The sequence below is a fragment of the Scyliorhinus torazame genome, chromosome 24, assembly GCF_047496885.1.
Source record: "Scyliorhinus torazame isolate Kashiwa2021f chromosome 24, sScyTor2.1, whole genome shotgun sequence".
NCBI classification, from domain to species: Eukaryota; Metazoa; Chordata; class Chondrichthyes; order Carcharhiniformes; family Scyliorhinidae; genus Scyliorhinus; species Scyliorhinus torazame.
In genome coordinates, this window is record NC_092730.1 from 53,388,531 (window position 1) to 53,405,201 (window position 16,671).

General features: G+C 45.6%; 2 non-coding genes across 2 annotated transcripts; one reads left to right on the forward strand and one right to left on the reverse strand.

Annotated features, from left to right (window-relative positions):
- Positions 1-2,479: 2,479 nt before the first annotated feature.
- Positions 2,480-2,551, reverse strand: trnam-cau (transfer RNA methionine (anticodon CAU)). The gene has a single exon. It is a non-coding gene; the product is annotated as a tRNA-Met (tRNA).
- A 5,203-nt stretch (positions 2,552-7,754) lies between these two features.
- On the forward strand, positions 7,755-7,826 carry trnaw-cca (transfer RNA tryptophan (anticodon CCA)). Its single transcript has one exon. It is a non-coding gene; the product is annotated as a tRNA-Trp (tRNA).
- The last annotated feature ends 8,845 nt before the right edge of the window (positions 7,827-16,671 follow it).

A 16,671-nucleotide genomic window follows, 5' to 3' on the forward strand; every position in this document is an offset into this window, starting at 1 on the left:
CCTCCCACAGCAATGGTTTCTTTCTGTGCTGGAAATTTACGTGGAATGAATGCAAATTTATAAACTGTCCCAGTGATTGAAAGGTCACATCCTGAACCGCATCCTCCCACTGAGTCACAGAGCCTGACAGGTACAGGATAATCCTCAAACACATGTTCAGACTAAGATCCATCATGACACTGAGTCCTGGAGCATGACAGATTCAGAATTATTCTCAAACGGTTGTTCAGAGTAAGATGCTGAAAGACACTGTACTCACTCATAAATAGCAATCACTAAAAGCAATCAGACTCAACAATTGTACCTCTGAGAGATTTAGAAATGGTTAAAAGACTCTCAGAGAGGAAACAATAATGACATACAATCACATGTATACACACAGTGTACAGACCCACACACATTATACACAGAGTTGCACACACACAGATACACAAACATACACACACAGGTATATACACGTGTAAACACACAGTACACAGAGTCACATGCATTATACACACACAGTTGTACACACCCGCAAACACAGGTATACAGACACAGGCACATAAACATTCACACATATTCTCAGATACACACACATATATAGAAACACGCATGTACAGACAGAGATATACACAGAGACAGATACATTACATCAGAGAAATAAAATTAATCCAGCTACAGTGAAGTAACAGAGATATAGTTCTAATACAGGATGGTGAGTGGCTGGAGTAGAGCCTCCAGGTCGCGGTGTCGCTATTTGTCGGCCGCCCTTGTAGTATATATAAATGATTTGGAGGAACATGTAACTGGTCTGATTAGTAAGTTTGCAGACGACACAAAGGCTGGTGGAATTGCGGATAGCGATGAGGACTGTCAGAGGATACAGCAGGGTTTAGATTGTTTGGAGACTTGGGTGGAGAGATGGCAGATGGAGTTTAATCCGGACAAATGTGAGGTAATGCATTTTGGAAGGTCTAATGCAGGTAGGGAATATACAGTGAATGGTAGAACACTCAAGTGTATTGAAAGTCAAAGAGATCTAGGAGTACAGGTCCACAGGTCATTGAAAGGGCCACCACAGATGGAGAAGGTAGTCAAGAAGGCATACGGCATGTTTGCCTTCATTGGCCGGGGCGTTGAGTATAAGAATTGGCAAGTCATGTTGCAGCTGTATAGAACCTTAGTTAGGCCACACTTGGAGTATAGTGTTCAATTCTGGTCGCCACACTACCAGAAGGATGTGGAGGCTTTAGAGAGGGTGCAGAAGAGATTTACCAGAATGTTGCCTGGTATGGAGGGCATTAGCTATGAGGAGCGGTTGAATAAACTCGGTTTGTTCTCACTGGAACGAAGGAGGTTGAGGGAGACCTGATAGAGGTCTACAAAATTATGAGGGGCATAGACAGAGTGGATAGTCAGAGGCTTTTCCCCAGGGTCGAGGGGTCAATTACTAGGGGGCATAGGTTTATGGTGAGAGGGGCAAGGTTTAGAGTAGATGTACGAGGCAAGTGGGTGCCTGGAACTCGCTACCAGTGGAGGTGGTGGAAGCAGGGATGATAGTGACATTTAAGGACATCTTGACAAATACATGAATAGGATGGGAATGGAGGGATCCGGACAGTGTAGAAGATTGTAGTTTAGTCGGGCAGCATGGTCGGCACGGGCTTGGAGGGCCGAAGGGCCTGTTCCTGTGCTGTACATTTCTTTGTTCTTTGTTCACTCTAGATGGTGGTGGATGTGGGTTTGGAAGGTGTTGCCAAAGGAGCCTTGGTGACTTCCTGCATTGAATCCTGTAGCTGGTATACACGCTGCCACTCTGCATCAGTGGTGGAGCGAGTGAGTGTTTATGGATGGGGTGCCGATCAAGCAGGATGCCTTGTCCTAGATGGTGTCAAACCTATTCAGTGTTGTTGAAATTGCAACTATTAAAGGAAATGGAAATTATTCCAATACATTCCTGATTTATGCTGTGTCGACAGGGTTTGGGGAGTCAGGGAGTGAGTGCCTCGCCACAGGAGTCCGAGTCTTTGGCTTGCCTTCTAGCCACAGTATTTATATGAACAGTTCAGTTTCTGCCCAATGACAATCAGTCAGATGTTGGCAGTGGGGTTTCAGTGATGGGAATTCCGGTGAATGTCAAGGGGCGATGGTTAGATTCTCACTTATTAGAGATGGTCTTTGCTTGGAACTTTTCAGCCCAAGCCTGGATATTGTCCAGGTTGCTGCCTTTGGACATGGACTGTTTCATTAACAGAGGAGTTGTGAATGGTGCTGAACATTCTGCAATCATGGAAAGCCTGTGTGTGTTTGCAGCATTTACAGCGTGTGTCCCTGTGGGAGTAAATGCCATTTCAGACATTGGTTGCACAAATTAAGTGTTTGCTGGAACCCCCTTCCAGCCGAGTAAAAACCCGTTTCCTGGAAGGAAATGTCAGATATACTTGTGGCGAGAAGCTAAATGTTTCTTTTTACTGTAACGGAAAGTATAAAAAACAACTAGCAGAGAATGGTTTCGATCCATCGACCTCTGGGTTATGGGCCCAGCACGCTTCCGCTGCGCCACTCTGCTCTAATGGTTATCATTGCGTTGAAGCGACACAATTCCTCACTTCGGCAGTGTTGTTCATCAGGACCACTTGTGCTCGACAGCGCACCCTGGCGGCACAATTCCACTGTGTAACTCACCAACAATTGAACACACACACACACGCAGCAGCTGGACACTGTCACCTTACACAAGATAACACACAAGCTTCGACTGACTGATCATATATAGAAAGTGTTCCCATTAAGTTCCAGTGTTCTCTGTCTTCAGGTGACGGCCCGGAGGACTGGAGAATAGCCAATGTTGTTCCTTTGTTTAAGAATGGGAGCAAGGATAATGCAGGGACCTACAGGCCGGTGAGCCTTACGTCAGTGGTCGGGAAATTACTAGAGAGAATTCTTCAAGACAGGATCTACTCCCATTTGGAAGCAAATGGACGTATTAGAGAGAGGCAGCACGGTTTTGTGAAGGGGAGGTCGTGTCGCACTAACTTGATAGAGTTTTTGGAAGATGATTGATGCAGGGAGGGCAGTGGATGTTGTCTATATGGACTTCAGTAAAGCATTTGACAAGGTCCCTCATGGCAGACTGGTACAAAAGGTGAAGTCACATGGGATCAGGGGTGAGCTGGCAAGATGGATACAGACCTGGCTAGGTCATAGAAGGCAGAGAGTAGCAATGGAAGGATGCTTTTCTAATTGGAGCGCTGTGACTAGTGGTGTTCCGCAGGGTTCAGTGCTGGGACGTTTGCTGTTCGTCGCATATATAAATGATTTGGAGGAAAATGTAATGGGTCTGATTAGTAAGTTTGCAGACGACAAAAAGGTTGGTGGAATTGCGGATAGCGATGAGGACTGTCAGAGGATACAGCAGGATTTAGATCGTTTTGAGACTTGGGTGGAGAGATGGCAGATGGAGTTTAATCCACAGGTCATTGAAAGGGGCAACACAGGTAGAGAAGGTAGTCAAGAAGGCATACGGCATGCTTGCCTTCATTGGCCGGGGCATTGACTATAAGAATTGGCAAGTCATGTTGCAGCTGTATAAGACCTTAGTTAGGCCACACTTGGAGTATAGTGTTCAATTCTGGTCGCCACACTATCAGAAGGATGCGGAGGCTTTAGAGAGGGTGCAGAAGAAGAAATTTGCCAGGATGTTGCCTGGTATGGAGGGCATTAGCTATGAGGAGCAGTTAAATAAATTTGGTTTGTTCTCACTGGAACGACGGAGGTTGAGGGGTGACCTGAAAGAGGTCTACAAAATTATGAGTGGCATAGACAGAGTGGATAGTCAGAGGCTTTTTCCAAGGGTAGAGGGGTCAATTACTGGGGGACATAGGTTTAAGGTGTGAGGGGCAAGGTTTACAGGAGATGTACGAGGCAGGTTTTTTACACAGAGGGTAGTGGGTGCCTGGAACTCGCTGCCAGATGAGGTGGTGGAAGCAGGGGCGATAGTGACATTTAAGGGCATCTTGACAAATACATGAATAGGATGGGAATATAGGGATACGGACCCAGGAAGACTAGAAGATTTTAGCTCAGATGGACAGCATGGTCGGCACAGGCTTGGAGGGCCGAAGGGCCTGTTCCTCTGCTGTACTTTTCTTTGTCTTTGTTCTTTGTTGTAAAATCTCCCCTCTTTCCTCTTGTGTAACTGTGTTATCTGCATCTTCACTCTGTTATTGAAAGGTCTTCCCTGATGTTAATTAAACTGCTTTCCGATATTTAAGTATATTCTCTCCCGCTGAACTGTGATTTCTACTGTGGAACCGAGATCTCTACTGTGTAACTGCTCTCTACTGTGGAATATGATCTCTGCTGTGGACTGTGCTCTGCTGGGGAACGGCGACCTCTCCTGTGGAAATGTGCTCTCTGCTGTGTTACTGTGCTCTCTGCTGTGTTACTGTGTTCTCTGCTGTGTTACTGTGTTCTCTGCTGTGGGACTGTGTTCTCTGCCGTGAACTGTGCGCTCTGCTGTGGGACTGTGTTCTCTGCCGTGAACTGTGCGCTCTGCTGAGAAACTGCGATCTCTCCAGTGGAAATGTACTCTCTGCTGTGAAACTGTGCTCTCTGCTGAGGAAACGTGGACCAGATGTGATGCAGCTGAGGATGCTGAGTGATGTAACGTGGACATGGTGAAGTTACTGGCCAGAAACTTCCGAATTCTATTTTTGTTTTTAATGGACAGCTACAATCCACGTGTTTATTCTAGGACACAACAATGAATAAAAATGCATCAGTGCTGAGCAGATTCTAACATCCCACACCTCCAGTTTGTTCTTATTGAGAACCCCGTCCTCGATGGAAGCTTTTGCTCTCCGGATCACACCACCGCCTCCTGGGAATACAGCAGCGATACCTCCAAGATCTGATCTGTAACAGAATCACAGAACAATAGTGTCCCCTTGTGACTGAGGGGAACAGGTGCTCCCTATCCGCCCTGTCTATATCTAACATAATCTTGTACACCTCGATGAGATCACCCCTCAATCATCTCTGTTCCCGCGAGAGAGAGAAAACAAGCCTATCCACCTCTCTTCATATCCTAAATGCTCCATCCCAAGCAACATCCTGCTGAATCACCTCTGCACCCCATCCAGTGCAGTCACATATTTCCTAGAATGTGGTGACCAGAATTGCACACGGTACTCCAGCTGTGACCTCCCCAACATTCTATACAACTCCACCATGACCTCTCTGCTTTTGTAATCCATGCCCCGAATGATAAAGACAAGTATCTCAAATGTCTTTTCCACCACCCTATTAACCTGCCCTTCTGCCTTCAGAGATCTCTGGACAAATACTCCAAGGTCCGTTTGTTCCTCAGGACTTCCCAGTGTCAGGCCATTCACATTAATCCAATAGTAATAATATAATATTCTTTATTGTCACAAATAGGCTTATATTAACACTACAATGAAGTTAATGCGAAAACCCCCTACCAAATGATCACATCTAAATTTTCAGCGTTAAATTCCATCAGCCACTTTTCTGCCCATTTGACCATCCCGTCTGTATCTTCCTGTAACTCAAGACACTCAACCGCACTCTGAGCTTGAAACTCAGTGAAAGGATTTCACCCTCCTCTCGGAATCTGATCACCACCTCAATCCCAACATTCAGCTTGGGTGGGCAGACAAGACAACGTCCTTCCCGCCGCCCCCCAGCACAGACTGGATAATATCCCAAACTCGTATCCTGCTATTGTCACATTGCTCCACCACCTTGGTCTCTTCACAAAACGCTAGGAATCTCAGACCAATTCTTCAGACCTTTGATTCTCTCTTCAAACAACATCTTGTCCCTGATTAAGTCCATCCTGGGAAGAGGGGCTCCGTATTCCGAGTTCCTCTGCGTACATCCGGTTGCTGTTGATGGACCAAAAGAGGTCTCAAGCCTGAAAGAAAACCTCTCTCACAGCCCTGTGAGCGTGTCTCCATTAGACGGTGCAGTCAACACCTGCAGAGTAGATAACAATGGAGAGAAGTGTGAGCAATTTCAGCGTCACAATTCTGTGGAAATAGAGCATTCAAAATATAATATTACTGAAAATACTGAACTGATCCTCTGGGAGTAGGACTCAAGTCAAAGGGGAAAATCCAGTGGATTTCTAGTGGAAAGATTTAACAACTGGATGATGGCAGCTGAAATCAGTCCTTGCGTTACAATCTCTGTAGATATTCTACTGAATTGAAACCTGCAAAAGGCATATTTTCCGACAAGAAATCCAACACATTTCCCCCTGTTGTGGAGGAAGTTCTCAATCGCACAGGTGGACAAACGGAATGAGGCTGGGCTGGGATTTGAGTCCAGATTTTTCTTCAGTGAACAGACACTTTACCGGACGAAGCTACAGAGTCTGAGGATGTTCAGCTAATCACAAGGGAATGCTGGAAATACTGTACGGATCTGTAGAATCTGTGAAAAGAGAAATAGTTACCATTTCAGATCCTGACCTTTCGTTGGAACGACCTGTTTCTCTCTCCACAGATGCTGCCGGATCAACTGAATATTTCCAGCATTTTCTGTCTTTGTTTCAGATTTGCAGCATCCACAGTATTTTGGTTTTGGGTCAAAGGACATTGAGTTGCCTTTCCTGCTCTGAGGGTTATTGCAGGTCTCTCTGGCTGTGATTGTCGCTGATTCGGCCAAACATTTACAATCTATCATTAATTGACCGCGAGAATGGGCGGTGAGGGGATTCTGGAACCGCTGCAAGTCCATATGGTGTATGGACACACACAGTGCTGTTAGGGAGGGGTTCCAGGTTTGGATGGTGCCTCGCGGATGAAAAGTCAATTTCAGGAGTGGGATTCGAGCCCTGACCTCCAGAGGAGACTGCGACCTGCGCTCGGTCATCCTGACGTATTCGAAAGGTTAGGTGCGTTTGGGCCGAAATCTGGTGCTCTTTCCGAGGGTCGCTACCGGTTCCATGGGCCGAATGGCCTCCGTCTGCACTGGAGGCATTCTATGATTACTGAAATAGGGTGAAAATGGCAGCATCCAGGACACAAGGACAAGTTAAGGTCTCAGGCCAGAGTAAGTGTCCTATGTAATGACACATAGAATGTACATTTATTGTGGACTGGTGCCATCTCCTGGCTGAACGGGAGCCGTGCGACACGGACACTTTCATTCAGGAGCATTTTAAATTGGAGTGAAACAACTTACGCAAAGTCAGTATTTGTTACGAAACAGTAAATCAAACTGATCTAAAGAACCAAAAGGATACGTTCTAATCAGTAGTGATGGTGGTATAGTGGTGAGCATAGCTGCCTTCCAAGCAGTTGACCCGGGTTCGATTCTCTGCCATCGCAATAATAAATTCGCAATTTTTGCGCCTCTTTGTGAGTTTCAAACTGAGGAAGAGAAAGTTTCTCACTCAGAATTTAGTGGCAAGTACAGCGAGGAGTGAAATAATATGGACAGTGTTCGACTATTCACTGCCCAAGCCCTCCGACAAAAGCTAAAAATCACACCAACTTCCCTTCAGCCTCATGAAGTGGACCAAACAGAGACACAACAGACACGTTACAGACGAGGATGGGATTTGAAGCCACGTGTACAGAGCACAATGGATTATTGTGCATCACCTTAACCACGTGGTACAGCTGCTTTACTTCAGGGCCCTTTCGTATCCCTCAATATAACTTCCTTGGATTTCTTTCGCACGGTTGGGTGTAAATAAAACATAAATCTATGAGGAGAAACGCTCAGTTCTTGCGCTTGGGCTTGTGGCGCAACGGTAGCGCGTCTGACTCCAGATCAGAAGGTTGCGTGTTCAAATCACGTCAGGCTCAGGATGTTTTTCTGCCGCTGGTTCCAGGAATTTCTCTCTGTGGGAATGTTCCCGAAATGACTCCGTTCAAAGCCACAATTTGTCCGAATATTTCAGATTTACCCGCTCAGTTTATATTTTTGAGCAGTTTTATCAAACATTCGGATAGCTCAGTCGGTAGAGCAATGGGACTCTACCTCCCAGGGTCGAGGGTTCGAGCCGCACGTTGGCCGCTTCCATATTATTATCTGAGGATATTGAACCAACTGTGCTAACCATTGCATGCCCAAAGAGTTGGTTCAATCTCACTGCTCGTGGGTGACGAGAACTACTGGGCAGTTAAAAACAAGGATGTCGCTCTTTTTCGGATGGAGATGAGGAAATCTCTCCCTCTCGGAGAGTTGTGCGACTTTGGAACTCTGCCTCAGAAGGCCGCGGAAGAGGGACATTGATTATGTTTAAGGCGGAGATGGGGAAATTCTTGTTCAGCAAATAAATCAAAGGTTTATCGGGGTTGCATACAACCATTGCATTCAGCCAGCTACCTGGGTGCACAAGCGTGCGGTTTTTTATTTGCTATATCAGTTCCACACCATGGTGAAACGGTGTTAAAATGTCGTTTTCATTTCTTCACGTGTTCTCCACTGATATATTCGCTGCAATAACTTCTCTGGGCTCACAGCACGGTAGCACGAGTGGCTAGCACTGTGGCTTCACAGCGCCAGGGTACCAGGTTCGATTCACTGCCTGTGCGGAGTCTGCACGTTCTGCCCGTGTCTGCGTGGGTTTCCTCCGGGTGCTCCGGATTCCTCCCACAGTGCAAAGACGTGGTTTAGGTGGATTGGCCAAATTGCCCTTAGTGCCCATACGGGACCAGTCTTTATAAATAGAAGCGTCATCCCGGCCCTGGGTCACTGCCCGTCTGGAGTTTGCTCATTCTTCCCATGTGTGCGTGGGTTTAACCCCCACAACCCAAAGATGTGCAAGGTATGTGGATTGGCACGCTAAATTGGCCCTTAATTGGAAAAAAATAATTGGGTACTCTAAATTTATACAGAACTAAATAAATAAATAGAACCGCCGAGCACAAAGGCAAGGCCGCTATGGGGATTCTTCATAAAATCCTGCAACAGAAATAGACAATGTTGGATAACTCGGCTGGTCTGGCAGCATCTGTGGAGAGAGAAACAGAGTTACAGTTTCCAGTCCAGTCTAACCCTGCTTCCCATTCTCTGTTTCCCGCTCCACAGATGCTGCCAGGTCTGCTGAGATTTACCAGCTCTGGGCGACTGACATGGACACGGTGGGCGGAATGGCCGTACCCTGTGCTGGAACCATTCTATGATTATATAATTCTCAGCTGTCCTCGTAATTGAAACATTCTATGTCTGTCTAATTCTGGTGAATCTGCATTGCCGCCGCTACATTAAAGTTCTGAATACATTTTTGGACTCCCCTCATTCCCTCCTCCAGCAGATTTTTGCCGGGTGAATATCCTGATTCCCTAAACTCCTCATTCTCTCGAAAAATGAAATGTCGCTTGGCTTTGACACTACCCAATAGACAGAGTGGTTCCGACCTCACTACCCGATCAATGCATCTCAATCGGAACAAGACTGAATTTTAATTCTCGCGCTTCCAACACAAGTCGATGCAATCCGGCCTCACAACTTGGACTGGACTGTCACATTAGTGATTGCAGATACTTTGGAAAAATGAGTCCCACTGGGAGAAAGCAGGATGGAAAATCGACAATGATGCGTTTCGAACCCACGCACGGAGAGCTCAATGGAATAGCAATGCGTCCCCTGAACCACTCGGCCACCTCATCCAGCAAGCGCGTTGGTCAAATCAAAGGTTTATCAGGTACAAACAGCCATTGTATTCAGCCAGCTGCGTGGATGCTGTTTTTACTTGAGGATCAATTCAGAATCCCACACCATGATCAAACGACCTTTAAATACCCTGTCCGTTTCTTCACGTGTTCTGCTCTGATATATTCGCTGCAATAACTTCCCTGGAGCTCAAACCTCCTCCCGATTTCAGTCAATGACACCATCCGGGTTTTTGAACCCGGGACCTCTGGCATTTTATCGCAGCTGAGAATCAATGTCAATGTCAGGAGTGGGATTGAACTCTCGTCATCAGAGGAGACTGACACTTGATGTATCCAAACGGTTCTAGGGGATTGGGCCGTGTTGGGGTGCTCTTTCCGAGGGTCGGTGCAGACTGGATGGGCCGAATGGTCTCCTTCTGCACTGGAGGCATTCTATGATTACTTAACCAGGGTGCAAACGGCAGCATCAGGACACAAGGACAAGGTGAGGTCTCAGGCCAGAGCAAGAGTCCTATGTAATGACACACAGAACATCAGAAGTAAAAACATTTATTGTGGACTGGTGCCATCTCCTGGCTGAACGGGAGCCGTGCGACACGGACACTTTCATTCAGGAGCATTTTAAATTGGAGTGAAATAACAGAAACATAGTAAGACGTTGTTTACGAAACAAAGCAAAGCATCAAAAGGACTCAACATTCGGCAGTAAGTGATGGGGGGATACTGGGGAGCATCGCTGCCTTCCAAGCAGTTGATCCGGGGTCGATTCCCGACCATCGCAATAATAATTTGGTCGGAGGCGTTTGTGTGATTTCGTGTGTTTCGAGCTGAGGAAGAGAGCTGGAGAAAGTGAGGTGGCTGGAGGCAGGAATCTCCGCTTGTTCGAAATTGTCTGGTTGGATTGTTCACATCCGTCCGATTGGCGAAACTGTGATCTCGGTTTCTGTAGTGGTTTATTATTGGATATTGTTCTCTATAGAATTTACAGCGCAGAAGGAGGCCATTCGGCCCATCGAGTCTTCACCGGCTCTTGGAAAGAGCACCCTACCCAAGCCCACCCCACCCTATCCCCATAACCCAATAACCCCACTCAACCAACACTAAGGGCAATTTATCATGGCCAATCCACCTAACCTGCACATCTTTGGACTGTGGGAGGAAACCGGAGCACCCGGAGGAAACCCACGCAGACACGGGGAGAATGTGCAGACTCCGCACAGACAGTGACCCAGCTGGGAATCGAACCTGGGACCCTGGAACTGTGAACCTGATGAATGTGATATTAAATAGTTAGTTTAAATATATTAGTTACAGTAATGTAGATGTAGGCCAGTCTAATCCTAGTGAGTTCACAGACAAAGGATTTCAGAAAGCATGGCACGAAAGGGGGAGGTGTGTCTGGTGGAGGAGGAGAAAAGGATGCTGGGTAACAAGAGATCCAGGGTTAAGGAATGAGAAGTGAGCCAATTAGGATGTATTGCCAGGTCAGGAGGGGTATAGGATGACCAATGGGAATCTGTATGTGAAACTTGATGTCATTTGAATGTATTTGTAGAGATTCCTTTGTCTCCAATAGCACTCGATTCGGAAGACCCAGGAGGCAGCTTGTGTTCTGGGTTTGTGTGATGCGATTCAGACTTGCAAGTTGGTTAAAAATGAATAATACTATGCCTACAAATCCATCTCGAGTTTTATTGAGGCCAGACTGACGGGTAAAGAACTCAATGTTTTGTCATTTGGTGCCGGAAACCCGGGATTTCTCCAGACGGTTAGCGACCAACTGCGAAATCAGAATTAGACTGATTTTCGACAAGGATAGTGAAACGGGCCCACAATGTGTGTAGCTGTAAAATGACACACATTGGTTTTCCCCTCTTCTCATGGTCTGATTTGTCTGGTCACTCGCGTTTGGTACGGAAAGATCGTCTCGATGAAATCAAAGGTCAGTCTGGGGATTAGAAAATTGAACTGATGGGACATCTGGCAAGATGGTTTAGTTCCACGAGAGTGTTTTTGAAACTATCGTTCATTAAGCTAAAATTGTATCCTTGGACTGTAGTGGCGAGAAAAGATACATTTTAAAACAAACTGGATGCTGCATGTTAGTTAAAGCAGAAGTCTCTCAAAGGGTTAACGGCAGCTTGAGATAGCTGGCAGCTTGTGGTGTAATTGGATACCTTTCTTTCGAGTCAGTGAAACTCCAGCAAAGTTGCAGCTTGTGGTGAAATTGGATACCTTTCTTTCGAGTCAGTGAAACTCCAGCAAAGTTGCAGCTTGTGGTGTAATTGGATACCTTTCTTTCGAATCAGTGAAACTCCAGCAAAGTTACGTTTTGAAGTAATTAAAAGGTAAAGGAAACCAGTGGATTTCCCCACCTCTTTGACATAAGTTAATTATTTTAGCAAGCAATTGATTGAAATTGCCAGAATCTTAAGTTTGAATTACTTGAAATAATGTTGATCTCATTTTATTTGTGAATTAATAGAAACTTAAAGAAACTCACTGACACCATTTAAAAAAGTGTAAATCTGGAGATGACAGTTGACTTTGCTCCGGTATAAATCACCGCAGCTAACTGCATCCTCATTGATTGCAGCCAACATTTTTGTGAATGTAAGCTGTAATGTTGGCTGAAGCTGCCCCCACCATAAACTTAAATTAAACTAATTAATTAATTAGTGATGGCTGGTCAGGTGATGTGCTTGAGTTGCTTGATGTGGGAGCTGGCAGGTCCCATTGCGAGCTGCAGCGACCACATCTGCAGTAAGTGTTGGCTGCTCGAAGAGCTCTGGCTCAGGGTTGATGAGCTGGAGTCTGAGCTTTAAACACTGAGGCACATCCGGGAGGGGGAGACTTACCTGACACTGTGTTTCAGAAGGCAGTCACACCTGTCAGAGTAAGTAGTTTAAATCCTGCTAGTGGCCAGGGACAGCAGGGTGTGACTGCAAGTCAGGCAGGTAAAGGTAACCAGCAGTCAGGAACTCAGGAGCCTCAGCCCTTGACTCTGTCCAACAGGTATGAGGCACTTGCTCCCTGTGTGGATGGCGAACAGGGTTGCAGGAAGGATGAGTCAGCTGACCAAGGCACCATGGTTCAGCAGGCCATTCAAGGGGAGGGAGTAAATAGGCAAGTTGTAGTTGTAGGGGATTCTATTATCAGGGGGATAGATAGTATCCTTTGTGAGCAGCATAAAGAGTCCCGCATGGTATGTTGCCTGCCCGGTGCTAGGGTGCGGGACACCTCTGACCGGCTTGAAAAGGATACTGGAGAGGGAGGGGGAGGATCCAGTTGTTGTGGTCCATGTCGGTACCAACAACATAGGCAAGTCTAGGAAAGAGGACCTGTTTAGAGATTATAAAGAGCCAGGATTCAAATTAAAAAACAGGTCCTCAAAGGTCATAATCTCCGGATTACTGCCCGAGCCACGTGCAAATTGGCATAGGGAGGCAAGAATAAGGGAAGTTAACACGTGGCTGAAAGAGTGGTGTGGGAATGAGGGGTTCCTTTTCATGGGACACTGGCATCAGTTTTGGGACAGGGGGGTCCTATACCGTTGGGATGGTCTCCACCTGAACCGAGCTGGGACCAGTGTTCTGGCGAAAAGAGTAAATAGGGTGGTCAATAGGACTTTAAACTAAAGATTGGCGGGGAAGGGAAAGTCAGGGAACCAAGCGGTGACATAATCAGTGGGAAGCGTAGCTGCTTAGGAATACAAAAAAGCACGAAAAGACAGAACTCAGGAGAGGTTACAATAGTCCGCATCCCACAAAATATGACACAGTGTATGGAAAGGCTCAGTAAACCAAGGTCCACCACACTAAGAAAACAAAAAGGGACGGTCAATAGAGAATTAAATGTGCTATATTTAAATGCGCGCAGTGTATGGAACAAGGTAGATGAGCTTGTGGCCCAGATTGTGACTGGCAGGTATGATGTGGTAGGCATCACAGAGACATGGTTGCAGGGGGTTCAGGACTGGCATTTAAACATCCAGGGATTCACAACCTATCGAAAAGACAGAGATGTGGGCAGAGGGGGCGGGGTTGCCTTGTTAATTAGGAATGCAATTAAATCAATAGCACTAAACGACATGGGGTTGGATGATGTGGAGTCTGTGTGGGTAGAGGTGAGGAACCACAAAGGCAAAAAAACCATAATGGGAGTTATGTACAGGCCTCCTAACAGTGGTCAGGACCAGGGGCACAAGATGCACCACGAAATAGAAAGTGCATGTCAGAAAGGCAAGGTCACAGTGATCATGGGGGACTTTAATATGCAGGTGGACTGGGTAAATAATACTGCCAGTGGACCCAAGGAAAGGGAATTCATTGAATGTTTACAGGAGGGCTTTTTGGAACAGCTTGTGATGGAGCACACGAGGGAACAGGCCATTCTGGACTTAGTGTTATGTAATGAGCCAGACTTGATTACAGATCTTAAAGTAAGGGAGCACTTAGGAGGCAGTGATCATAATATGGTCGAATTCAATCTCCAATTTGAAAGAAAGAAGGTAGAATCAGATGTAAAGGTGTTACAGTTAAATAAAGGTAACTACAGGGGCATTGAGGAGGAACTGATGAAAATCGACTGGGAGCAGAGCCTAGTGGGAAAGACAGTACAACAGCAATGGCAGGAGTTTCTGGGAGTAATTGAGGACACAGTACAGAGGTTCATCCCAAAGAAAAGAAAGGTTATCAGAGGGGGGATTAGGCAGCCATGGCTGACAAAGGAAGTTAGGGAATGCATCAAAGCAAAAGAGGAAGCCTTTAATGTGGCAAAGAGTAGTGGGAAGTCAGAAGATTGGGAAGACTACAAAAACAAACAGAGGATAACAAAGAGATAGATAAGGAAAGAGAAGATCAAATTTGAAGGTAGGCTAGCCAGTATAAAAGTTTCTTTCAATACATTAAAAACAAATGGGAGGCAAAAGTTGACATTGGGCCGCTCCAAAATGACGCTGGTAATTTTGTGATCGGAGACAAGGAAATGGCCGAGGAACTGAATAAGTACTTTGTGTCAGTCTTCACAGTAGAAGACATGAGTAATATCCCAACAATTCCGGAGAGTCAGGGGACAGAGTTGAATATGGTAGCCATTACAAAGGAGAAAGTGCTAGAGAAACTAAGAGGTCTAAAAATTGATAAATCTCCGGGCCCAGATGGGCTACATCCTAGAGTTCGAAAGGAGATAGCTGAAGAAATAGTGGAGGCGTTGGTGATGATGTTTCAAAAGTCACTGGAGTCAGGGAAAGTCCCAGAGGATTGGAAAATCGCTGATATAACCCCCCTGTTCAAGAAGGGAACAAGGAAAAAGATGGAAAATTATAGGCCAATTAGCCTAACCTCGGTTGTTGGCAAGATTCTAGAATCCATTGTTAAGGATGAGATTTCTAAATTCTTGGAAGTGCAGGGTCGGATTAGGACAAGTCAGCATGGATTTAGTAAGGGGAGGTCGTGCCTGACAAACCTGTTAGAGTTCTTTGAAGACATAACAAATAGGTTAGACCAAGGAGAGCCAATGGATGTTATCTATCTTGACTTCCAAAAGGCCTTAGATAAGGTGCCTCACGGGAGACTGCTGAGTAAAATAAGGGCCCATGGTATTCGAGGCAAGGTACTAACATGGATTGACGATTGGCTGTCAGGCAGAAGGCAGAGAGTTGGGATTAAAGGTTCTTTTTCGGAATGGCAACCGGTGATGAGTGGTGTCCCGCAGGGTTCAGTGTTGGGACCACAGCTGTTCTCTTTATATATTAACGATCTAGAAGACGGGACTCGGGGCATTCTGGCTAAGGTTGCCGATGATACAAAGATAGGTGGAGGGGCAGGTAGTATGGAGGAGGTGGGGAGGCTTCAGAAAGATTTAGACAGTTTAGGAGAGTGGTCCAAGAAATGGCTGATGAAATTCAACGTGGGCATGTGCGAGGTCTTGCACTTTGGAAAAAAGAATAGAGGAGTGGACTATTTTCTAAATGGTTACAAAATTCATAATGCTGAAGTGCAAAGGGGCTTGGGAGTCCTAGTCCAGGATTCTCTAAAGGTAAACTTGCAGGTTGAGTCCGTAATTAAGAAAGCAAATGCAATGTTGTCATTCATCTCAAGAGGCTTGGAATATAAAAGCAGGGATGTACTTCTGAAGCTTTATAAAGCATTAGTTAGTCCCCATTTAGAATACTGTGAGCAATTTTGGGCCCCACACCTCAGGAAGGACATACTGGCACTGGAGCGGGTCCAGCTGAGATTCACACGGATGTTCCCAGGAATGGTAGGCCTAACATACGATGAACGTCTGAGGATCCTGGGATTATATTCATTGGAGTTTAGGAGGTTGAGGGGAGATCTTATAGAAACTTACAAGATAATGAATGGCTTAGATAGGGCGGACGTAGGGAAGTTGTTTCCATTAGCAGGGGAGACTAGGACCCGGGGGCACAGCCTGAGAATAAAAGGGACTCACTTTAGAACAGAGATGAGGAGAAATTTCTTCAGCCAGAGAGTGGTGGGTCTGTGGAATTCATTGCCACAGAGGACGGTGGAGGTCGGGACGTTGAGTGTCTTTAAGACAGAAGTTGATAAATTCTTGATTTCTCGAGGAATTAAGGGCTATGGAGAGAGAGCCGGTAAATGGAGTTGAAATCAGCTATGAATGAATGGTGGAGTGGACTCGATGGGCCGAATGGCCTTACTTCCACTCCTATGTCTTATGGTCTTATGGTAAGAAAAACCTGTTAAAAGAAAAAATGTTAAGATAAAGAATTAATTAAGTTGTAAAAGTTATACAAGTTTGTGTTAAGCAAATCGTAAATTCAGTTCTGAGTTGAGATCAGAGCTAAGCTTGCAGGTTGCAGTAATTCAATTTGAATTTTCAAACATTTTAAGTTTTAAAAGAACACTGTTAAAACCTTTTAAATAATTTTGCCAAGTAGCAGAAATTGCCATTCGTCATAAATAGGCAAATAATTTTTTTTTAAAAACAAAGATAGCCAAAGTATGAAAGCTAAAGAGTTAATTAGATTATGGAGACAATATTG